Source organism: Cottoperca gobio, chromosome 4 (genome assembly GCF_900634415.1).
Source record: "Cottoperca gobio chromosome 4, fCotGob3.1, whole genome shotgun sequence".
In the NCBI taxonomy this organism is placed as follows: domain Eukaryota; kingdom Metazoa; phylum Chordata; class Actinopteri; order Perciformes; family Bovichtidae; genus Cottoperca; species Cottoperca gobio.
The window spans coordinates 4,242,945-4,268,137 of record NC_041358.1 but is presented as its reverse complement, the minus strand read 5'-3'; the positions used below and the strand labels follow the sequence as shown (position 1 = coordinate 4,268,137).

The window sequence follows — 25,193 nt, the reverse complement described above, 5'->3', positions numbered from 1 at the left end:
ATGTATATATATATACATATATATGTATATATATACATACATACATATATATATATATATATGTATATATATATATACACATATATATGTATATATATATACATACATATATATATATATGTATATATATATATATATACATACCACATACATACATATATATATATATATATATATATATATATATACACATATACATATATATACATATATGGTGTATACCTATATATATATATATATGTTTATATAGTATATATATATATATATATATATATATATATATAATATATATATATATATATATATATATATATATATATATATATATATATATATATATATATACATACATACATACATACATACATACATACATACATACATACATACATACATACATACATACATACATATATATATATATATATATATAACAACTTAATGTGACAACTTAACAACTTAATACCATAATCAAAATAATATTTATTTCAGCTCTAATGGGAACTGGCATTTCTATTTTATAGGCGTGAAAACAGAAAACTGAACAGCTCAATATGTTCACCACTAAGAGAAACAACTGTGATAGCTATTAATTTCATGCAGATGGTAGTAGTGATTCAGCCACTGTGATTCTATGCCGCCCTTATTTCCTCACCTCTGATATATTCATGCAGACCTCAATGTTCTTGGTAGATCCACCTGATTACTAAAATATCTCTTCTCTGCAGCTGCTCCTCAGCTGAGTTGCTAATTCAGGCCAGTGTACTCCCATTTAAGTAGTCCCCGGTGTCTTCATTTATAGCTGTGTAAGCAGCCAGCCAGGCCAACAGAGAACACATAACTGTTTGCTATGCTGAGCATTCAGGGACTTCAGGCATCTTGGTTAAAATATTTGACCTTGTCAAGTGACATTTAATCAATTTGTGGATAAAATGCCTCAACCGTCTGATTTATTTAGTCGAGCAATAAAACCTACACCAGGCTGATAAGCTGCCACTGACTTCCTCCTATAGCCCGTAAGCTCGTCCTTAGACACCTGCAGGGAGTCATGGACTCACTTATGTAGGTCTACTCTTCCATTTGACAAAACTTCCATTCCTGAGCTGATAACAGGGATATGAGCAGAACATTCTCATTCGTTGTCTGCGGTACAAACATTCATCATTGTGCTACTATGCCTGATGTCTCTGCTGTCAATTATCTTGTTTAATGATAGATGAAAATTACAAATTGCAAAAGATATAGAATGAAGGCGGCTCATCAGTAAACAAAGCTAGTAATGTTATGTTGTTTGCTATATGAAATGGAGGACAGTAGCCAGCAAAGCCGTCCTGAGTTGAAAATCAAGACATTAAAGAATCTGAGAAGCAGTGTGTGGACTTATTTTGGGTTCTACCCCATATATGGCACAGTAACTAACAAAGATAAGGCAGCTGCTTTACTCTACAACAACAACAAATCTGCGGACTCATCTACTAGCTTGCCACCCAAGTGAGGCAGCAGAGGCACCGCAGACGAGCGGAGCAACGGCAAGTGTACAACCTCGCCTGATGTTAGACAGATGTAAAGTGAATAATAAAATAGGCTGGGGGGTGGGGGGGGGGGGGGGGTTGGTGGTGTCATTTGAACTTCGTCTGAACTTGATTTTTGGAAAACAAAGTGGCACCCCAACCCCTGGTACGACAAAATACAAACTGCCAGAGTCTTAATAAAGAGTATGACCACCAGCACCACTTATGGACAGCGACGTAGAGCTACTCGGCCATGAGAAGCCACGGTCAGACTTCCTCCACTGGAAAGACAAGGAGTCCAGTGGAGATTGTCACTAGAAGCACATGCATGGCTCTTTGAGAGTTATTATGTGTTGGAGCTCGGCTAGCAGCTCTACTGCGAGAGGCACTCCAGCCGTTTATTGCGGTTAAAGTTTGCTGATCGTCAGCCCTAAATATCTTATTAAGCTATGAATCCAACTGAGTTTTCAATGGCCCGTGTTTCGTGTTTACTGCCACTGCAGAGGAATCCGTCTAGTTCATGTACAACATCGTTTTTCCACTGCCACTTATCAGGCTTTTTATTGGAAACGCAAACAGCAGCTATGATTGAGAGGACAAACTGAGGCTTCTGCAAATGCAGCCATTTTAAGCAAAATTGCAATAATTAAAAAAATTATTTCCATGACACTGAAACCGATGTTTCGATTAACTTGGCTGATGAGACCTCTGGATTGTGTCCGAAATCACTCCCTCGTTTACTCATTCATTATTCACTATTTAATAGACATTCAATAGTTTACTTTATAGTCATCAGTAAACTGAGATTCTTAACAATTGCTAAATCAACGTCATTTGCGTCAATACTGATATTGAACAACTGTAATCTTAATCCTATAAAATGCAACACATTGCATTTTGGGATTGTTAGTGGAAAGTAGAGAGTGGTGTATGTACCATGGACACAGGTTTCTTGGTTCTGTTGTGGGAATATTTGAGGGCATTATTTAGTTCAGTGGTCCCCAAACTAAGGCCCGCGGGCCGGATATGGCCCACCTCCACATTTGGCCCGGCCCCCTGAACAATACCAGAGACGCATTATGATTTTTTTTTCAGTCTGGCCTCGCGAATCCTAGACTAGCCCCTGTCAAATAGAACGGAATAATGGCGAAAAGGTTAGGTAAGAGAAAAATTGATTCAGAATGCAGGGTATTTAACCTGCAATGGTCAAACGATTCTTTTTTTGTTCAATGCAAAGAAGGTGTGTTCCGAGAAGAAAGATGTCTTTAATGCCGTGAGTCTGTCGGCAAGTACAATCACCAGACGCATTGAAGAAATCGGGGGTAATGTATATGCCCAGCTGCAGCAGAAGACGAAAGAATTTGACTTTTTTTCATTAGCACTGGATGAGAGCACGGACGTGCAAGACACAGCGCAGCTGCTCATTTTTATTCGTGGAGTTAGCGCAAACTTTGAGATGTGCGAGGAGCTGGCAGCCCTCCAAAGTCTCAAAGGGACTACAGCGGGGGAGGATATTTTCGGCAAAGTATGCCAAACCATGGAAGAGTTGGACCTAGACTGGTCAAAGCTTGCCAGCATCACGACTGACGGGGCTCCTAGTATGGTGGGCGTGTCTCGGGGTCTAATAGGACGCATGAACCGGGAGATGGAAGAACGGGGTCTCACCGCCCCGCTACAAGTCCACTGCCTAATTCACCAGCAAGCACTGTGCTGCAAAGTGTTGAAGTGGGATTCTGTCATGAAGGTTGTGGTGTCATGCATAAACTTCATCAGAGCAAAGGGACTTAAACAGGCAGTTCCAACAATTCCTGTCTGAACTGGAGCCTGCGCACGGCGATGTGCTGTACTACACAGAGGTCCTATGGTTCAGCCGGGGCAGAGTTTTGAGGCGTTTTTACGAGCTGCTACCCGAAATTAACGCATTTCTTCATTCAAAAGACAAAACGGTCCCAGAGCTGATCGACCCAGAATGGAAATGGCACCTCGCATTTTTAACAGACGTGACAGAAATGCTGAACAGCCTTAACTTGCAGCTACAAGGCCAGGGGGAACTCATTTGCGACATGTATTCTCACATAAAAGCATTTGAGGTGAAACTTGCGCTGCTTTTGGAACAAGTGAAACTTTATTTTTTCTGTGAAGAACCCAGAGAGGGTTATTTGGTTATTATTTATTTCACAAATAGTATTATTTATTTCCTGACTTTCTTTTCTGTGAAGATCCCAGAAAGGGTTATTAATATTTGGTTATGTGTGGCTTTCTGGAAAACAATAAATGTTTACGTTTAGGCACCCCTGCGATCGTCACACTTTTTCTGTTACAAACTGACCCTGGCCCCCATCAGAGAAGGGAAAAGTTATGTGGCCCTCACAGGAAAAAGTTTGGGGACCCCTGATTTAGTTGATCAATTCCTCTTCGACACTCAGATAAAGATTGGTGAAGGTAAATATTGAATTTTCTTTATTTTTCTGCTGGCTCAGTTCTTTTGTAAATGAAGAATTGCCATAAGATTAGATTTAGGTTTTTAAAGTCCACTCTGGTTTAAAATGGGTTTAGAGATGCTTGTTGTGATTTGCTGTGCACTCAGCAATCTGCAGTGCAAACTCATCTTGACTTGCAGGTTGAGTTCAACTTCACTAGCATTGCCTTTGTCATTAAACAACTTCCATACAATATGGGTCTTATCATTTCTCCACAACTACGCATTGCCTTGCTCTCACAACCACTATGTTTCTAATGTAAGGCCAGAGAGGGAAGGCAGAGATGTCAAACTTGAGAAACCAAGTTTACTAGTCATGTAGCTCTGCATCAAATGATTTGCATACATATATAGACTACAAAAATATCAACGTAACAATCAACTTAATCTCGTCTGACTTCACAGTAAACAGCTCTTTTCCGAGTTGTCACAAATTGACTGTCCTTTAGTACAAACTGAAACACTTAAGCTAGATAGCAAAGAGCTGCTGCCTCTACCAGCTGTGACTTCATGTTGACAGGCTATGCGACAGTCAGCTAGCTGCTCTGCCCACAGGCTGAGCCACAAAGACACAACTGTATCACCAATGTCTTGGAGAAACACTTTATGTAACAAAAGCGAACCAATTTAAGTTGAGGAAAGACTACCTCCCAGGTGTCGGTCACTGCAGTGTGTTAATACCTTCACATCGACCCACGACAGCGACACATCCCTGACTAATGACCGTACCCAGCTACAATGTATCCCTGCGCACATGAAAGTGTACAGCAGGCTGTAACACCTACCTCAGGACGACGACTCGTGTCCTCAAGTTTGTCATTGCACTTGACACCGTTACTCGTCTTTCTCCTCTGTTAGACTGTCGCCATTTTGCTTTAAAATTACGCAGGTTGCACTCTGGTCCAGAGGAGAGGGATGTTCACGGCGGAGGTAGAGGAATGAGCGTCACCCAAACTGCTCACACCGACAAGCTTTATGTTCACTTTAGTTCCCCGCCATTCAATACGTTTAGGACGGCTAACCGTAATAGCGTAACTACAATACTCAAGCGACAAATGACCCCACATTTGAAATTGGATGATAAAAGAATGTGACATTAACATTTAAAAAAAAGTTAGGTGCATGACCTTGAACTGCATTCTATATTGAACCTACTCTTTCTTGCAGAGACACACAGACTTAGTCTAATAAGGGGACTATCACATGGGTAAATACATAAAAACATAACTTTGCAATGTATCTATTACGTATTTAAGTTAACCCACTGATTCCCAATAGGGCGACTTGTACCCCAGGGGACAGGATACTTCTGCAGTTTCCAGGGCTACATGGAACCTTTGGGAGTAGCTCAACCACATTGTATATTCCATAGCCTAAATACAAAAACCATCAACAGAGCCAACTATAACACCTAACACCATGTGTGAGAGTTTTTGAAAACTATCAGCAAGTGAGCAGGGAAATTGAAACTCATGTGATACCTAAAAGTAATGGCTAAATGGGTGAAATAGTTAGGTAAGTAACAACTGGATGGTTGAAATAATTAAAAGTGATAGGTTGAAATAGCTGGAAGCAATGTATAAATGGTTAGAAAATGGCTAAAATGATTGGCAAGAGTTGGAATAGCTGAAAGTAATGGGTAAACGGTTCAATAATAAATAAAATAAAAAGTAACAGCTAGTTATCTGACAGCTAGTTCTCTAAACGTAATGGCTAAGTGTCTGAAACAGCTAAAAGTAGTGGGTAAATGGTTTAACTTCCAACTTAATCTACCACTATGAGCAGTTGTTATATGAAGGAGAATGTGACCAAACTGTCCTTAACATTGACAGTTTAATTGATATGAAAAAGCATTGTAACAATAGCCACCTTTTTATCATAAATATAGAGTTTACTATATTCAAATGACATGTTTGGAACATGACGGGTAATGTCGATGCTCCAGTTCATTTGAAAGGGCTGTGGGGGTAAATCACAACAGTGTCATCCGCAGTGTAATTTGACAGAAAGGGTTAAATGTGTCTTATGTGACTGAATTTCAAAATGCTTGTAATGATGGTTTTACTGGTGAAAAAATGTGCGACTGTTGTATATTTAATGTTCAACTGCTCTTGTACAAGTAAAGCAGTGAGCTTTAACCCTCATTTAAATTGTAGGATAATGATGCAGAATGCATGCTGGAAATAAATTATTAATACTGTCGCATGTTTTTGTTCTTCTGTATTCTGATTTCCATGAATCTGCAGGAAAACCATCCGGCAATTTAAACCTCATCAGTCAGTGAAAAAAAATCATGTCAGCATCAATGTGTTTTAAAACAGGTGTTATTAATTACAATGATTTATTTTGGTATATTTTGTTTGTACCTGCAGTTTATGTATTTTAAGTCTTTATTTATTTATTTATTTTGTGAAAATATGTAAAGAATATTACACGCTATTTTGGATGTCTGTAAAGGAAACACTAAAAATCTTTATTGAGAATTTTGTTGGTATTTCTTTGTCCAACACGATTCCCATCAAACTATCCAGGAACACAAGCTTTGAGCACGGTTCACCTCATTTCTGATTGTCTCAATGAGAAACTTGTATGTTTCATTTTCGCTTCTTTCCATCTTTGAAGAAGATATTCAAAATGTCTGGATCATGTTTATAAACATGTCTATCAAAGGCTGACTGGTAAGTGAAACCAAGTGCATTGAACTATATTACCATTGTGAGGTTGCCATGACTCCACTTTAAGTCCTTATGTGATTCTATATATACCGTATATACAGTATACCCTGTATACATTAGCGTAAAGGCAGATATTCCAAACATATACGTCTTTGTTCAGTGCATTGAGTAAAACACAGTGTGTGGTGTCTGCAGTGGTAATTCTCATATTCATATGCATATGAAATATTGATTGGATTAAGCAAAAAACTAACAAATCTTTGAATGTACATTCAGCTCCAGTGACTGCCATTATCAACAAGAAATAGTCTGCAGACAACAAAAAAATTATCCAGATTTGTTGAATATTTATACAGTGGGCCAAAATATGACTTATTTATTTTTGCTAAATTATTAAATGTGTGGAATGCAGATCATTAATCATTAATATTGATATATTGAGAAACTGTACGACATAAATATTTGGGCATAAATATTTATCTACTCCACGCCAGTGTGCATTAGCTCTGGGTTTGGCTGCTTATTCAACAGAGATCTGTTTCTTTCAAAGCTATTTCCAAGTCACTTACTGTATTTGTGCTTCCCTCACTGTGATCTGAGCTTATCAGCGTACCCACCCAGATGGCAGAAAACACAAAGCAATTCCGAGGAGTGCGTTGTCTTTTCGTGTGAGATATAGGGATTGACACAAGCCCTCTGCTTTTAGAGCATGAAGTAATTCTTTTAATGGCCTGCCAACTGTGCACTCCAAATTTTGATTTTGCTCTGCAAAATGAGAGCAAAAAAAAATCTTTAACAATTTATTATGCTGTTTGTGCCTCGCTTCACTAGTTATCGTCTGCAATTTATTTCCTACCTTGGGGTACTGCAAGCCATTTTTCTCCATTTTCAGTGGCTCACTTTTTTTTCTTGATCCTGCATGCTGCTGACTAAACTCCTGCCTCCAGCCATGGTGTTGGAACATCACAGAAAACTACATCATTATACTGAAGCTAGTTAACAAAGAGAGGCAGAGAACCAGTTTAAATCACGAGGGCACATGACAGTATGAGGAATTACTGAGTTCACTAACTCAGACGAAGCTATTCATAGCCCGTCTCGTTTCAGTTGCACAGGTAAAATTACTCACTAATGAAGGCTGTTTCAGACCTCGGTTTGAATTCAAGGTCGGCACCTGACCACTCTTCGCTATTTGAAATTCATTTTTCCTATAATAAATTATGCTTTAGTTCAAACGTGAGTCTCATGTCTGCATCAGATGAGCACCAATGATGACCTTTTTTCATTTCCATTCATTGACATGTATTAATACATTATTTATGCCTGTGCTTTTACTGTGACGTGTCATAATGTTCTTCCATAAAAAGGCCTGATACTTTATGTTAAACATGATTTATCAGTGACTTAAAAGGTGAAATGTCACATAAAAATATTTGGAAAAGCTATTGAATCCAACCACCTCACAGCTCTTTTTGGGATTCAACTTGAAAATAACTCTTCAATCAAAATGTATTGCATACACTTCTCTTCTAGCCAGAAGGATGAATTGGAAGGAAGCGTCCCCCAACATTTAAACACTGGACCAGGGACATTTTGAGGTTCTAGAGAAGATTCATGTTTCTGAAGACAGATTCTTTAAAGTATAGCAGCCAGGTCATTTTGTGAGTAAAGTATTCCTTTAAGTTAAAGTACAAAAGTATTGCCAGCAAAATGTATTCCTTATGCAAAACTCAAAGCGTTAAGGGCCTAAATATCCTGAGTTTTGGTTCCTAGTATGTGTATGCTTTTATAACTCCACACACGCAGTCTGTAACACAATCTTTCTGTTTAATAATCCAATTATCCATGATGGAATCATCAGGGTTTTTCCTTTGACTTGACGAAGTTCCTCCAGAGCTACAGAAGACATTATAATGAGGAGTAACACTCTCCTCATTATGATCACGTGTAAAGTCAGTGGCTTCCCCCTTAAGCTTACATCTTTAACAACAACTATAGACTTTGCAGACCTACAGACGAACACGAACCAGGTCAAGTATAAGATGATGATAGCATCCCTGCAGTAGTGTAAGTTGACCACAAGGTGGCAGAGGGAAGCCTGCTGTATCTATTCCTAGTATGTCTTTTGAAATGAGTCTTATTAACTACCATTAAATCACTGCTCACAAATTGTATTTTGATATGCAAAACGCTTTTTAAACGCATATTATATGCTGTTTTAATAAATATGGCATATTAGGGGTTTTAATATTCTTAAGAGATTATCAGGCACTCGCTGCCTGTGTGCTTATGCAGGGTTTCAGCATTATCAAATATTAATTCTTCTAAACTTGCTCTTTTAAGAGGACTTCTTTGATGTTGATGTAATTTTTCATCAGCTAAGCAGATCTCACACAGTGGTATCTTTTGGAAGGCAGTGGGCCATAATTCATTGATGAGCCATGTGGAGCGCAGACATTCACATTCTGATGCTTGTGCAAGATCTTAAGCATTCTTAGTAGTGTGCTGGAGAGGACAGGGTGGTATGGTGCTGGGCTGCTGGCCTCACTGGGGCCAAACACTGATTTAAAGGGTTAAGTAGAGGGCGAGAAAAAAGTCAACTGTGAACTTTGTATTCATTTAAAATGCTTCAAAATCAACCAGAGAGTGTAGATAGATCAGAAGACATCACGGCTTCACAGACAAAGCCTGCTCTCCAAATCTGTTAACAGCTGAAGGTCAAAATCATTTCAAAATCATAATAATTGTGTCCCTATACAACAAGGAAATAAACAAGCACTTCTTTGATTCCAGGCATGTTTCTTTGGCAGAGAAAATAAATCAGGAAGAATATTACAGAGGCAATTATGGCAAAACAGAAAGTTTAAGGTTATCATTATTAAATTATTCATTTTTGACAATGTCGACCCTCTGAGTTTGGGAATTGATCTCTCTGTAAACACGCTAAAGCAAGCGAGATTGACATAAATTGCAAAGACGAAGCCCTCTTCTGAGCACTCTGCTTTCTCTTTCATGTTGCCTCACTGTGGGGGCTGAACACTGCTAATAAAGAAGTGGGAAGAACTTGGGCGAGTAAAACACGGGCTGATTAGTTTTGTACACTGGAGACGAGGAGTGCTTTGGAGTCTGCAATGATATTTGTTTTCTTCTCGCAACATATCTGAGGAAGAGAAATAAAGAGAATGCTTAAAGTTTTCACCGATGTGTTTGTTCTCTTCAAAGGGGAGAGAGATCTTGTGAGTCAGATGTTGTATGTGCATGCTCATTATTTCAATAAGCACATTTCGCCTCCCTGTGATTGCTCCATAAAGAGAATAGTGGATGGCCCTGGCTCTGTTGTTAAGTTAATGCTTTTGCACCAACAAAAATAATAATAGATGGTGGTTTGGGTAACTGTAAGGTCACGGTGGGACCCGCCGTCCGCCTTGTTATCCGGGACTAGATGAGAATGTGGCCCCTCTGGAACATACTAGTCTGCTTGAGTTAGTAATAGCAAGAAAAACAAGTCCTTCTGTAAAAATTTTCACTAATGGGATAATTGATTGACAGACTTTGAGCTTTCATGCAGCTGATTTATTTACTATTGCACTTGCATGCTGCAAAGCTTTCAATTTAATTGAGAAACAATTGGGTATAAGGGGGCACACTGCCATGGGGGAAATGAAGTGATGGGACTGTTTTAATGATTCCCCCGCCAGAGAAGTTAGATCCACTGAGTCTCTTTGCACTCTGATCTCACAATGACAGCACGTTGTTCATAGTCATCATCTTTTCTCTGTGTAAATCTCATCCCAGTTGGATATATATGTTGGCATCCAGCTGCTGCTTTTTGTCAATTTCAATATCAAAGATTAATTATTTTGTTTTCTAGACAGCAGTGGAAGAGTTTCACTTGTTTTTAGTAGGCAGCATATGATGTACTTTTTCGTGCTCGGCGGCCTCCGCCAGTTGCACCCAACACTTTGGCACGATGAGCAAAGTAGCTTCCTGTACATCCAGCTGCTGTAATAAATGTGCTACAGTACTGCAGACTGTACTGTGCTGCTGTGGAATGCAGACTTTGGCTCGGGGTGGCAGTCTGTCTGCATCGCTCTCACTGCACAAGTGTCTGTCTGTGCTGCAGGGCTTCAATCTCCCAAAGCCCGAGATGACGTGCTCAAATGTCTTGTTTTGTCCACAACTCAAAGATATTCAGTTTATCATCCATCAGTCATAGAGGAGTAAAGAAAGCACTATTCACATTTAAGAAACTGGAATCAGAGAATTTAGACTTTTTTTCTTAATAAAATTATCAAAGCAATTCATTGATTGTCAGAATAGTCAGAGATTAATTTAATAGTTGACAACAAATCGTTTAATCTTTGCAGCTCTGGTGTGCATGAGTTCAAAGAACACAAACTCTTCGAAGGAAGAACTTCATTTACAGTTTTTGTGTCTAAATCTTGGAAATGAAAATGTTATATTTGACCAAACCTTTCTGTTTTCAAATTGATTTGGCTCTTTTCTTACCAAATGTGTGATGCACACAACAGCATACAAAAGAAACGCAGTGGTGAATGTGGAATATATATATAAATACAGTATATAAATAAAACTCAAGCCAAATGTAATGTAATGATATAATAATTCAGTGAACTTTGAGATGAGGCCACTGCTGCCTTTGGGTAAAAGATTTTTCAAGCTGCCGAAACACAAGTTTAAAGCTCATTAACACTATCACTTCTTCGTGCTCCTTTTATCAGGTATTACTGAAATTATTATTTTACCATCCATACAATAGATGTATATGCACACTGTATACACACCCATGTAATCCTCAGTGTTATGTTGATATGTCTAACTGTCCTCTTGTCTTGAATATATTTTATTAACAAATATTAATATTATTATTAATTTAAAAAAATGTAAATCTAACTAATAATTCAATGTTATCTCCTATTGTGTATGATCTACCACTAAAGCAGCTTTCTATCTGCTGTAAACTCTAATGGCATGTTCTGTCCACTAGAGGGTACTGCGGATGAGCGGATTCCTCTCAGGGACTTCCATTTAATAAGCAATAATAAATAGAGCTGAGTAGCCTGGAGCAAACTGTGGCACCATGAACCTTAAATAATGTGGCATTAACTATTTATTATAAATGTAACATGTATTATATCTAAATAGTGTATAATACATTAACATGTGCATATCTGAATTACTATTATAGCGTACTGTATGTGCATCTGCAAGCATGTGTGTGTGCAACTACAAAGAACTGGGTTGGTGTGTGTGTGTGTGTGTGTGTGTGTGTGTGTGTGTGTGTGTGTGTGTGTGTGTGTGTGTGTGTGCGTGTGCGTGCGTGTGTGCGTGTGTGTGTGTGTGCCCACTTGTGATAAGACAACGTTTTATAGTACAACTACACTGACCTCAGTGCATCATCCTCAAAGAGAAATATGATGGTGTGTGTGTGTGTGCGCGCGTGTGTGTGTGTTATCTCACCTCACACTTTGTGACAGAGCTGAAGATGAGCTCATCGTTGCAGCTTCACCTCCAGACTTCTCTCTCGTACACACTGACACATGTATTGTTTATGCACTTGGAGCCCTGGTTGCAGCTTATTCTGACAAAGTCTCCATGACAAAGTCAGAGTTACACTCCACTCATCACCTTTTATTAGAAGAGGATTTGCAGCAGTCGTGTGGCTCCACTTCCCTTCCATTCTTCTCCAAGCTTTACTCTGAAGGTTTGTCTGCTGTCTCTGTCCCTCCCCATCCCAGATATTACACAGTGTGAGCTAAGCCTAATGTTGTGCAACCTCTCTCTACTGGTTCCCATCCAACACATGCCTCTACACTGTGCCAACAAACACATCTCAGGCAGCAGCAGAAACTACACTTTGTGCCATCTGCAATCCCTGGGAGGTTTCTCTGAGCAAGCAAGAACAAGTGATGGCTTCACTGCCCTCTTATAATGAACAGATTTAAATGATCAATAAACAGGACTTATTTTAGTTTGTGTTGGAACCTGAGCCACGCTTCTACGTGACCTTGCATTGTGCTGTTGAGTAGTGATCACCGGCTGTGGTCTTATTAAGAATTATTGGATCATTTCAAGTGTTGAATGATGCCACACCTCTTTTTGGAGGTATACCAAGCTCAACTGCCTGGATGGAAACGTTGGTTCTGAGCCAGGACTCAGTGGAAGGACTACATCTCCCAGCTGGCCTCAGGAGCAGCTGCAGGAAGCTGCAGGAGAAATCCTGTTGTAGACGGTGTGTGTTTTTTTGTCTTGTTATGGTCAACCTTTTGAAGTATCCCAGTTACGGGTTGCGCATATAAACATCTTATTCTGGTTTCTGAAACCTGGATACGATTTGAGGCTTTTATTTTTCACTTTAGCTCAACCCGTTATACAACAAGCTAAAGTAATAGTAACAGTAGTTACTGATGTGCTCTTTAACCATGGAAGTCTGTTTGCTACAGTAGGTAGTAAGCTAGTTAGCAGGACATGGTAACAATAAGAGAAGTTTGCCTTTAGTGCTTCTCCTTAGGTTTAGGCAACACACCTACTTTTAGGTTTCTGAAAAGATCATGGTTTGGGTTGAAATAAACCCTCTCTGGCAGAAAGCCCTGAAGGCATCTTCTCCCATGTGCCTAACAATTGTAGTTTACATTAGAGCAGATAAACCAGCATGGTCTCCTGAACATTATGTTCCCAGACAACGAAACAGTATTGTCGATTACGTTTTGTGGAACCCTTTTCTCCTGGATTACATTTGTTTTTTAATGTATCACAAGAACGTTTCGAATCACGGTTAGCGTAAATCCGCACACGGAGGGGAATAGGGTTGATGGCTGTTTAAAACAAAGCACTGAAGTGTTAGAGACCACCACCCCCACAGGTTTGGTTGTCCAAAAACATAATAAACAAGAATACAAATTCAGTGTTAATGTATATTTTTCACTGCCCATAAATTATTACAATTTCCCCTCTCTGGGGAGAAACGTCTTGTGAAAAATGTATGAAAATACCAGCCACAGTAAGGGGTAGGCAGGCTTAATTTTACAGGGGCATTAAGCCCCCCTTAGAACCGCCATTGTCAGCAGACATCCACAGCGACCCTTTGGCCCAAACACAATGCATGCAGAGTCTGCAGCGTTCCTGTGAGGATGAATTATTCCTTTCCATCCCGTCTAGAGGACACACCACTCCTTAGGGAGTCGCATCCTCCACACATCTGGATCCCTGAGCTTTTTTTTCTCCTGTCCTTGCGCTGGGGTTATTAGCATTAATCTGCAATGCAACATCTGTGAGCCCCTCTTTATTCCTCCATATTTTTTCTCCCTCTCCCCTCTATGATTTGGTGTCTGCTCACTGGGCTTACATCAGGCAGCCAAGTCTCTGCAGGTCGCAGATGTTTCTGCTGCTCTGTGGGGAAGAGCAGGTGGCTGCTGGACAGCAGGTTCAGACCACAGCTTCCAGAAGAGGAGCAGTCTGGGAAAATGCCATGCACAGTTTCAAAGCCATGGAAGATCTCAACAGGTAGCAGACGCCACATTTGCAAAAAACATAAACCCAGAAACCCTTTTGCTGTGATTTTCCTCTGATTTAAAAAAAAAACCCTCTTTCCCTAGTTGTGGGATAATACAATAGTACACCTTTGCTTAGTGTTCTGCAGTTCATGGAGCTCATTCAAGGGATTTGTTATTCTCATCAGCAATTTCCTGTTTACCAGGCGAATGTGAGGATACATGTGACAGTAGTCTGTGAAACTGAAGACAGCTGATGTAATTTCCTTTACTTAACACCCTTTAAAAACACATGACCGAAAATGGCCTCAACCTGGAAACATCTGGCTCAGATAAGATGGGCAACACGTGCACGTTCAATCTTAGTGCACGAAGAAACCCAATAACAACAGCACACTTTACTGCGTGACAGGATTCATTCCCTACACAGAGCTGCACAGAATCAACATTTGTAACTGCTGTAAAAGACTTTGATAAGGCAGACCTCTGCTCGCTCCGTGCAAAGATTGTGTTTAAAATGTGAACCAGGCCGAGGAAAACGTGTGTGGGAGAGCCAGCCAACAGCTAATTGTAAGTTGTGGCTTATCTAATGGTCTAAATATGCTTTATAAGAGCAGGGGGAGCTTTTTGTGTGTACGCCGCAGTTTTGATCACAACAGAGCCTGAATCTTAATGATTGCCCGTGTGATTACTTTTACCCCTGGGAACGGAGATTTGGTGTGGCCCGGCTACCACACGAGCCGGCGTCATTAACCATCGGTTTATAGCAAAGAAGGTCCCTATCCGCTCTGAGCCCGCCATAAGCATGCGGTCTGCATTTCTACACAACATTTCCTTGGCACCACAGAGTATCAGATGCTGTGATCAGACTGTGATGCAGACATGGACTGAACTGGCACAATGTGAGCGCTTTTACGCCAAATCCTGTTAATAGTCATGAATTAGTTTTATCAGTATCAAAGTCACGTTTAAATATATATCAACTATTTCATTCACAAACTAGATAGCATCTTTCCGCTACTTTTTCCTTCTTAGCTCAGTACCTGCAGTACATATAACAATCAGTGTTCTAAAATGTCTTAATGTTCTTCGAGTGAATTATTAAGGTGTGCACTGCAGTTTTCTGTTATTAGTGCACATAAATACCTTTCTTTCTGTTCTGGGAGTATGTAAATGTGTAAAAGGTAAAACATATAATACATAGTATCACCATGAAACTTCCCCGGTTACTTTAATGACGTTTTCTTTTTGTATTTCACATTTTCTGAAGTTTTATGTTTAAACATACATAAAAATATGTATCAAATATGTGCTCATTTGCATTTATATCCAGAGCAGAAATCTGAATATTTGTTATTTTTTGATTTGGTGGACATATTACAGTCAAAGGTTTTTACTGAGGGAGTTTTGGATATCACTTTGTATAACTTGTATAACTTTTTTTAGGAATATAATTATATATAAATCATGTTATGAATGATGTGTGAACAAACCGCTCTGTGAAAACCTTCCGAATGTAGATAGAAATAAAAAGTGCTGCTGAAGTGGAGATTTCTGGCTCAGAGTCTGAGAAAAACATTTTTGTTTTGAGAAACAACTTTTAAAGATATGTATTTTAAAATTCTGTTCTATTCTTACTTAATTTACAACAATTATTTTTTGTATTACAAGTTTTCTGAAAAGCAATGCTTAAATATACAAATGATAATAATATCTAATTCTAACTTTTGGTGAATTTAGGAGAAATTTACAGACACAAATAAACAAAGTTAGTAAAATAAACAACAAATCCCTAAAATTTGTATTTTTTACGTTTTTTCGACCAGTCTAAAAGAAACTAGTCAGAATTGACCAGTGCATGAAAAAAACATTGTTTTTGCCTGTAGTGTCTCGCCTTACTTTTAACTACTAACAACAAAGTGTCAAAAGAAAAGTTCATATGGATTAGAGGGAATATGAGGGATAGTGAAAGAGACTTTGCATGTGTGAGCAACTGACCACTGGAGTCTTTAGATCAACAGCAGAGCGAGAGATGAAGAGCAGGAGTGATACATTTAGCTCCTGCAGGGCACTGATGGAGCTCTTGAAGGACTACAGTGGACCGTCCATGTCCCCGGTGTCATGGACAACAGAGCTGCTGTGCTTCAGTTTCACATTTGCAGCTCTGTGTTTTGCCTCAAAGGCCTGCTTTGAATTCTCAAGTACACATCATACATGCGTATGTCAATCTGCAGCCCCATGTTAACTGACATTTCAGTTTATATGCTGGTGTATGTTAAACTTTTTTATAATAGTGGTTGCTAGATTATCAGACATAAGTTATATTTTTAAATGTATCAGAAAAGATAAATGGATTGATAAAAGTAATGAAAAGGAAAACAGGTATCGTTCAATTCAATTATTGCTTTTATGAATTTTCTTTTCTTTAATGAAAAAATATAGAGAGAGATTTAATTGCATTCAAGTAACAATACCAACTTGATTGACTCCTACAAATTAAAATACTGCCATCAGGTATGAGGTGCAATAATTCCCAAATAGTCATGTGTCTTGGCCCTGAAATCACTGCCTTTTCTATGTTCTGCAGAGAGACACAGGGAATATACAACAATATTTTACAGTACAAAGAAAAAGAGAAGAACGAAACAATGGTGAGACTGTGAAAAAGATCAAATTCAATGACAAAGATGATTTGTGCATAGAAAATATAACTATATATAACAGCTGGGCCTGTTGAAACTCTTAAAACAGAGTTACCTTTAGAAGAAAACAAGCAACAGCTGTCAGATAAATAATAACAACATTTACATAATTTGCTTTGTTCAGCCATCTGATACTGAAATTCCTCAAGTACTAAACATATGTGAATATTTAACAATAATATCATAATAGTATAAGGAAAATTGGTCGGTTGAATTTTGGACTAAACCTACATAATAAACTATGGTGTACAATTTAACCAAAAGTCAACGATCCTTGTGTTGCATTCAGGTACTCCAACATTATCTATGAAAAATCTTTTTCATGGCATTTGAAGAGCTTGGGACAGGAAATAGACAAGTATAGACAAAGTGTAATGAAATAAACACCTAAATGTGTATTTTGGTTTCATTGATATGATTGTATTCTATGTTTTAAAAATCTACTTCTTTGGTCAGACCGGGCTGGTTCTTCAAGCCTCGTGACTTTAAAGCTTGCACCCTGATGGATGAGAGATTCTTCAGTATCGTCCCTGTGCTCCATGAGCATCGTCTCTGAGCTGTGCTCCACCTCCTCTCCTTCATGCTCCACCCCAACACCAGATGAATTATTCTTGGCCTTTGAATGGTTGGGGAGTGTGCTGGCGAGCTTTGTTTCACTTCTCGCTTTATATTTGTTGACTGAACCTTTAGGGCAGGGGTCTCCGCAGGGTGTCCTAACGTTTTGCAGTGCCTGTGGATCCATCATTAGGAAAGTGTGGTGAAGATGGTGCGGTAAAAAACTCTTAAGTAAGTGAGCGCCGGTCTTAAACGCTGAATTGTGAGGCAGCTTGTGCGAGGTGCGGGTGGGGCTCCCTCTGGTATTTCCTCGGCCTTTCCAGTGGCTTTCATATTTTTAGCTTTTTTAGCCCCTCAGGTGGCGGTACAGGGTACTTCCTTGGCCTTCCCCTTTGGGCTGGTTGTTTTCTCTTCTCGGTCGACCACGCTTCCGCTGGCAGGACATGTACTCTCTGTACTCCTCATATGCATGGGAGTTTGTCGTTTAAAGAGTCTTTAGGTCAACCTCTTCCCAGCCATCTGTGCCCCTTTCTTGTTGATCTACACTCTCCTTTACAATACTTATTCTAGGCCTCCCCTTCCCTCTCTGAGGCGACGCTGAGATGCCATCCGATGCATCCTGTGTCGACCTTATTCACCTCCACCTTCCTGAGTCAACCTCTCCCGCTTTCAGGGAGTTCATCAGATTCCGTCTCCCCCTCACTGATCACCTCGCTCCAGCCTGGCTTTCTTATTGAGAGAACCTTTTGAGCCAAGGTCACATTACATGCCTAAATTCAGAACCCAGGTGACTAGAATTAAAAGACTGCTCTTGCATTTCTGAGCATTGAAAGTAAAGGGGAAACATACATATATAGCTCATTGGCCAAGAGGAAGTGAAAGTTACAATCCTTCATGTCAATGTTCATGGTAACTATACAGAGGAACAGCTGGAGAAGATGCTGACATGCTAACCTTCATACTGCTGTGACTACAATAGCAGCGAGGCAGAGAGGGCTCAAGAGATCCAGTCAGTCAGCACTCACACAGGAAGGCCATTCTGTCAAGGTTGTAGAGTAAAGTCATTGTTGGGAGGAAGAAACAAGGTGTGTCAACACTTTCACAATTCAGGCCACTTAATGAAAATACAAAATGAAAGGAACCTGGTGGGAGGAGCAGACTGAGACTGAGACTTGTGTTCAAGGCTGCGTGCATTTCTTTTTGTCTATGGAGATTTCTTCAGAATAACATGTTTGATTTACTCAGTATTTATGAACATAAACTGTCTAGCAACAGAGAAACCATAGCAGGGTTGAGTCACTTACAACAGCTAAAGCTAACGTATGCTGGTCAGGTCTGGGCTGGCAGCGGAGATGGAACTTTATACAAAGTTTGACTTTTTTTCCACATTTGGGAATTACACATTTTATGGATGGATGTGAAAGCAAGCAGTGAAGTTGATGTTTGAGGGCCAGTACGAGGTTCTGGCTGAAGAAGAAGGAGTCAGCTTGGACTTAAAATATGGAAATCTTTCCTATGACCAGATCAGAGGTTATATAGTAAAGCTTGGGTGGGCAAATATAAAACCTTCTGAGCTCTATTAATTAATTAATTAATTACATTACATTACATGAGTAAACTTCAGTTTTTGAACTGCTTAGCTGACAAACTCTAGTTGTGCTTGGACTCAAGGTTTCGGAATGTGTAAAAACAAAATCCCTGTTGAGTTTTGTTCTCAACATTTTTATCATAATACCAAAAGCTGTGTTGTTTAGCTAGCTTGGGCTTCTGTTTGGAGTTTTGCACTGAATTACGGCATTGCATACAGGATTGATCAATATGTCAAGTAGGAGAGTAGAAAACAGCAAAGGAAGGACCAAAAGGCAGATGTTGTTAAGGTTAAGGTTCAGGGTTCAGGTGGATGAAAATCAAGGCAATGTTGATAATCTTGCAGGAATGAGTGGAAATGGGCCACTTATATACTGCAGGACTGATGAGGGGAAGTGGAAACAGGTGAGCAACAACTATAAAGTCTGTGTGGCTCGTTCCTATGTAGGAGAGGTGATGGAGCCTTTGCATGCTGTCCATGGATCTGCAGGTAGTATAATGACTCTTTTCTACAGGGTCAGGGGTTAAGCCATCATTGAAAGATAGAAGATGAAAGATAATAACTCTACACATATTAACTTTAATATTTTCCAAAAACACAGAATCTGATATCTAAAAGCACTCTGGGATTTGGATACTCACTTTACAGTAGCATCCTTCCAGGGCCACTTTATACGAGACCTCTATAATAAGAGACTGGGGGTGGGTCCAGCTGGGTAACACATTAGCAGATCAACCAAACACTGTCTGAGTGTCTCGCAGCTCTCACCACCGCCCGGCAAGGTCACAACAAAGCTCTGCTCTGCATCATATCCACGTCTGATTTATGCTGGCGCTGAGGTGTTAGCACGCCAGTAAACTCCCCTCATTACGGGAAAATGCTGAAAAAAACACGTGTGTATTCCTGACAAACTGAACAGCTAATGTATCTCATGGTGAGCAACATCTGCTGGCCTGAGCAGGTCTCACAGGTGCTGAGGAACGCGTGGCGTTTTCATGGACGTCAACTTTTAATCCTGTGTATGTGACGTATTGATCATAAGGGATTTATGACTTTGAGATGTGCTGCAAATGCTTTCTACAAATGTTTTCAGAGTGTACAGCTGGGCTCCAACAGAGGACAGGAACCTTCACAAAAATGTGAAACCTCGAGACGGTGACACTTCCATAAACAGAGGTCCCTGTGAATAATCTGCTTTACTATGCTGACCATATAGGGTGTCGACTCTGCAGGGCAGCGGAGCGTGGCTGTGTCTGTGGAGCAGGGACAGCACTGTTTACACCAGAGCACTCAGGTCAGCACGACTTTTATAAGAATCCCTTCTTTTAATAAATTGGTATGCCTGCTGAGTAAAATAAGCAGATATCTGGGTGTGAAAGGTGCTGTGTCTCTAAAGCTTACAGAGTGTGTATGCTCTATATGGGGCCCTCATCACAAGAGCTGTTTATGTAATCCTACCGTTGCTGTCTGCAGGATATTATTGATCTTCAGAGGAACTCAAGAGCAAGTCAAGCCCAGCTGTCAGACTTTAAAACTCATTTGTAATGAGGAGCTCTTCGCTTATAAACACTCACAATCTTTGCACCAAATGGCAGCAGGCTGGATTAAAAACAATGAATTGAAAAGGTGGAGGGTTTGCAATAGCAGACTGAGGAGAGAAGAAGAGTCAAAGCCTGACCTTACTATGACTGGGCTACATGGAAGAGTCTGTTATTAAGATTGAGAGAGAACTCCTCGGGGAGTCTTTACGGTAACGTGTCTGTGGAATTTAGCTCAGATCAGCCAACATTCAGGGCCCCTTTAAGGGATACCTTTGACGATTGTACTCCAATATTTTTTCTTTGCCTGGCACGTGACCGATATTAGAAAAAAGAAATCCACATTTGTCCTTGAGCTACCCTAAAACAGACGTCAGCTTTGCCCTTTGAGGCTGACTGGTGCCTCTTGTGCAAGCTACTACCAACTGCACTAATGCCAAATATGAGCAGTACAGGACATTGTTTTTGTGAAACAACAAAACAAAACAGAGACATTATTCCTCAGAAATGACTTTGCTCTTTTATCACAGATACTATCCTTCAAACAAAGTCCCTGTTTTAGTAAGTAAGTCTCACGTCTGGCTATAAGTCGTCATGTTCTGTTTACAAAATGTAAAGCCGTTTTAAATGTTTGAATAGGGTAACAGTTATATTGTAAATGTACAGAAATAATGATTACAATTATTTGTCATTTCTGAGCCGAATGTTTTGAATGTTACTGTCCATTCTATTTCTCTTCACATCTGAATGTGAGACTTGGACATCATCTGTGGGGCCTCTGCTGCTTTCTGCTGCTCATGCATTGGCTGCTGTTGGAATGATTCCATCTTTTTTTCTTTTTATTCTAGTTTTTGAATTATTGGGAGCATATCAAGTCATTGCAAGTCAAAAGTCCAAGTGATGTTATCATGAGTCATTGGTATTAAAGTCAAAGTTACAGGTTTTTCTTTTGTTTTTCTTTGTCAAGTCATTTAGTCTGTTTAGTACTGTAAAAAAGTAATGTCGCAAGATCTCACAGAAGTTCAACGTAAGTTTGACACCATGGAAACAGTTTCATAGAATGCTATTTGAATGAGCTCCTCTCCCTCAGATGGAGAGCAGGCGGCAGCTCCGGAGACGGACCTTCAGGTAATGGCTCTAGAGCAGGGCTAGCTAACGCGGTGCTTGGTCTAAAAATAGAACTAGTCACCATGAAGCTCCGTCTAAAATTTGTATTTAAGCCGAGAGTTAAAGGCAGCTTTGGGCAGCAGCATCTCTTTTCACCAGGCCGGTGAACAAGTCACAGAAAGCAACAGAAGCTTCATTTAGAGCTGCACATGTTTTAATAAAGTACAAGAAAGCCTTTTCGGACGGAGAGGTCTTGAAAGGTGCAATGATGTTTATTGAAAACACTGTTCAAAGACGAGAAGAAAGGCTCCGATGTTACAAAGTTAGTGTTTGTACAAACAGGATATGATTTGAAGATGTGACAGTTAATGATTTCCTTAAGTGATACTTTGTACTAAAATATAACCGGTGTGATTTTAAACAAAATGCTACAAATGTGCTCATTCATACAAAACTGTCAATAAAGATATTTACAAAGATATCAGAGATGTGATAACTCTGACTTTCAAATGTTGAAATAGATTGAGAACATAAATAAATAATGTTGCATGTTTAAATATATGTTTCCTACCATGATAAATCATTGTTAATAATCATTGTGAGGAATAATTAACATTAACATGGGATCAAACAGTCTCTTCACATATATGAATATTTATTATTATTATTAATAATGATAATATTATCATTAAAGGTGAACCGTGCAACTATGTTATCCAGGAAGTTTGTATCAAACAAGTAGCCCTTCGTATTATTCAGCACCCTTGAAGTAGCTCTCAGTATCACAAAAGTTGGTGACCCCTGTGCTAGCGACTCGAAACGGCAGCAACAGGAAGTTTGTTGAGCCCCGATTTCCTGCCGGATCTGCTGCCATTACAAAGGTTAAACCTAGTGCTGCTGCTGTGACCCCCAGCGCTGTTGTCGCTATCATTTTTGGTCTGATAATTCATTGGTGACCGAAATCGCTATTTTATGTACAATACATTGAAAATCCAGATCGATTTTCTTGTGGTGCCAACAACATTAATTAAAGTAGGAGTGACTTTCTAGAATCAATGTCTCCAATAATCCACACACTTTGCTATCTGCATGGTCAGAACATGTGTTTTTCTTTGGTTTGGATGAAACAACCCTTTAGCAGCAACTCTGTTTGTAAGACAGTCATTGTGGATTGCAAAGGTTTGAGTTTAGAAGCGAACATACGGCAGTCCTCTCGAGGGGAAATGATCAGACATCACGTTTATACATTATCTGCCATACTCTACTCCTGCTCTGTATGCAATGATTAAAAGTCAATCATTTGTACTCAGATACTTGTCTGGAACCTTAAGTGTGTGTTTCTTATCAATATAAAAGCAAACCTGACTGAACACACACCATGGTCTTTATGTGAGAACATTCTCTCCGCCTCAGGGCTGCCTCGGGCTTTGTGGGACAAAATTGGAGTGAGCTCTGTGTGAAATTTGATTTGGTGGCTCCCAGCTGACCCACACTGAGGTTGTTAATCCCATCTGTCATGTCACCTGACAATAAACAGACAGTTAGCAGATTAATCAGGCAGACTCATCCATTATCAATGAATGTTATGATTCTAGCAAAACCAGTTTCATCTTTTAATTCCCTTCTGAAAACACACTTTATACACAGACTGTTATGTGAATCACTGATGGGTCTTTGTTGTCTGTGTTTCTCCTGCATTACCCTTTATATCTTTTTTTTAAATCATTTTTCAACACAATGTTGTATGTAAGGTTTTGATCTGCTCTTAATTGTATCTCTTTGTTGGTGTGTTGTGTTGTATCTGTTTACCTCATATATTACCTTTTATTAGTTGAATCTTTTGTTGTTGCTGGTTTTTTTATTGTATGTAAATCACTTTTCTTAAAACCCACTCATGCAGTTCTGACAAAGATTGTTCCATTCACGATGTTTTATTATTTGGGATTTGTTCTTATGTAAGAAAGAGCACAAAGAGAAAACTTACGCACATTTGAGTGCTGACATGTTTGTGCACAATAATGGGTTATAGCGTTTTCCTCAATGCTACAGTTGAATAATATAGGATTTAAATGAGTGCAGTATTTAGTATTCAAAAGTATATTTTGTTATCATTTATAATATTATTTTAATATTTATTTTCATTATTATCTTCACTAAAGGTGCTGGTCCTCTTCCCTCAGGGTCAATTTATCAGCTGCAGATTCTTGCAGAGCAGCCCTTTCCACGCTATAGTTTACTATTTTCTTTAACTACACCTCTGCTCCATTCACCTTTCACTGCTGCCTCGGGCTGCACACGTAATTTCTACGTAGTCTGCACATCTGTTTTCTGGATGACAGCTTTCACTGATCAGCTGGGGCTTCCACTGGACCAATGGAAGGAGAGCTCTGTATTTTCTCTGATTATTAGCTGAGGGCAGACATCTGGTTGTGTTTAGGAGCGGGTACTTGGACCTGGATTATTTGGTTTGGTTGCAGTACAGATTTGCACTCTGGAGGCTTGGCGGGGCGGTTCTCCGCACAGCATTCTGGATGGAAAAACACATTTTAATGAAGTCTGGCCTTCCCTCCTGCATCTTGTGCTGTGTGTCGCTCTGCGGGTCCCGACAGCAGAGAGCTGCGTTTTTATCACGAAGGTTGACGAAAGTTGACGAAAGTGGACGAAACTTCCAAATTAGTCGATGGTAATATCTTGTGTTCAGACCAGTATGGATCAGGCTTCTGATGAAAGGGAAATCTGATGGATTGAATGAATGTTGCAAAAAGAACCGTACTATTAGAAAGAACCCAGTTATACTCAATTCTCAGTCAAAGATGGCCTTCACCTACAAAATGTCAACCAAAGAGACACGTACCAACCAGGAAGAGGCTGAAAAAATAACAAAAACATAACCACTAAATAACATAAAATGGACAAAGAGACCAAAACAACTGCAAAGAGACACAAAATGACCAAAAACAAAAAGAGCAAACAGCTTCAAACAGACACAACCGCTAACAACAGAGACTAAACAACTGGAAAGTCTGTGTGTCTTGCTCCTGTGTAGTAGAGGTGGTGGTGCCTTTTGCATGTTTTAGCCCAGGAGCCCATTATGTCATAATCCATGCATGCCTTCACTTTATGGATTCATTGCACCTCTATGAAACACCCAAAACATCCCAAACCCTACTCTGGAAACAAGCTTTAAACATTTGACTGAGAATGGTATTAAAACGATTTAAATCTACATGTCAATGATATATTTGAAATCAACAACTATCCCAAAAATACAATCTTCCAAACAATATGAGTCAGTGGATTAAATCTAACTGTGTGGAAACATTTCCAGACATTCCTGTGGAATCTCCTCAAAAGTACTATTACAACTTCAATATATTCTGACCTCATCATAACGGCCCTGATTATGAAAAATGTTCATTAAACATATGAATGCACATGCTTATATTTCCCTGAGTCTAAGAAAGTCTGAAGTTAGTTTGATAGAAATAAATACGAGTTTTACTTTCACTGTGCATCTGCAGTAAACC

The 25,193-nt window shown here is 39.4% G+C and overlaps 1 protein-coding gene across 2 annotated transcripts in view; it reads right to left on the bottom strand.

Annotated features, from left to right (window-relative positions):
- The window catches only part of znf644b (zinc finger protein 644b), a 37,433-nt gene extending 25,219 nt beyond the window's left edge, over positions 1 to 12,214 (bottom strand). Inside the window, exon 1 of one of the 2 annotated variants that reach the window (XM_029430124.1) lies at positions 12,147 to 12,214. The gene's annotated coding sequence lies outside the window, so the exon portion shown is untranslated. Of the gene's footprint in view, positions 1 to 4,775; positions 4,913 to 12,146 lie in introns of those variants that run through there. The other variant, XM_029430123.1, reaches the window with a different exon arrangement.
- Positions 12,215 to 25,193: the final 12,979 nt, after the last annotated feature.